This window comes from Arachis ipaensis, chromosome B07 (assembly GCF_000816755.2).
Source record: "Arachis ipaensis cultivar K30076 chromosome B07, Araip1.1, whole genome shotgun sequence".
Lineage (NCBI taxonomy): Eukaryota > Viridiplantae > Streptophyta > Magnoliopsida > Fabales > Fabaceae > Arachis > Arachis ipaensis.
In genome coordinates, this window is record NC_029791.2 from 122,561,544 (window position 1) to 122,562,913 (window position 1,370).

Below are 1,370 nucleotides of genomic sequence, written 5' to 3' on the forward strand. Positions count from 1 at the left end.
TGGCCTTTTTTTTAATTATTTTTTATGATTATTATTATTATTAATTTAAAATGAAAAGAAAATGTGGACCAAGAAGAGTAGTGAGTAGAAGACAGAGTAATGCCACCTATGACGTGCGTTTTTGTCGGATTGAGCTGCTAAAATTGGAAGATGTTCTTTCAACAAAAATAAACAAGTGGAAAAGCAATATGCAAATGAAATTTGAAACCTGAAACCATACTCAAATATTCAATATTAATGGCGGTGTGATCATACTTTGACAGAGTATTAGATTCTAACAGATAAAATCCAATAGCGTTCCCATTAGACAATAGACATGCATGCATCTTCCTACCAACTCTCTCCTTAACAACGAACTTAAGGTGGTCGAGTAGTCAGCTTATTCGTCTACTTAAATAAGTATAAGAAAATTCAAATTTCATCTTAAATAGAATTTAGATTTATAATAAATTAATCGAATAAAATATCGTTTTTATCCTCAATGTTTAGAGTAAATTCTATTTGTGTTTCTAACATTTAAATCGTCCTATTTGTATTCCTAACGTTTGTAAAAGTGATTCAATATTATCCTGCTACCAATTACACATTATGAGCGCTTTAGTTTGAGTTTTAAAAATATCTTTTTGAATTTAGAATACAAATGTCTGGGATAGAATCGATGATCTACTCCGAAAAATAACTCATCAAATGTTGAAACTAATTCCTACAACATTTACATAATTCACTTTTCTAGGGACATAATTGAATCTAAACACAAATAGTGGGTATAATATTAAAATCGAACACATCCAAGTGAGACCTAATTGAGAATGAATACATCCAAGTGAAAATAATTAAAAAATATAATCTGATTTGTTAGTATAATTGATAGTATGATAACATTGAATCACTTTTATAAACGTTAAGGATATAAATAGGACGATTTAAACGTTACAGACACAAATAAAACTTACCCCAAACGTTGAGAACAAAAACGATATTTTACTCTAAATTAATCTTTAACTGGTCAAATTAAAAGATATTATGAATAATAAAAAAAACTCTCTTCTACTCGAATTTTTTTTCTATAAAAAATAGAAATTTGAGTCTCTTCCTCTTATTACTTGAATATTTTCTTACATTTTACAAAATTCTACTCCTATTATTCATATTGAGCCTACATAAAATTTGGCGTTTGTAAAATATTTTTTTTTTGTTGATTCCTACAAAATAACTTTTTGGTTTTAGTCTTAAAATTTTACAAATTCTATATTTGATTTCTATTTACTACTAGTTTGTTTGGTTAAATTCTAACATGACAAGCTTAGTAGTAAAATAATAAAGTGGTATGGTTAATAAGATTTTTATTTGATTTGCTTCTCTATAATTAA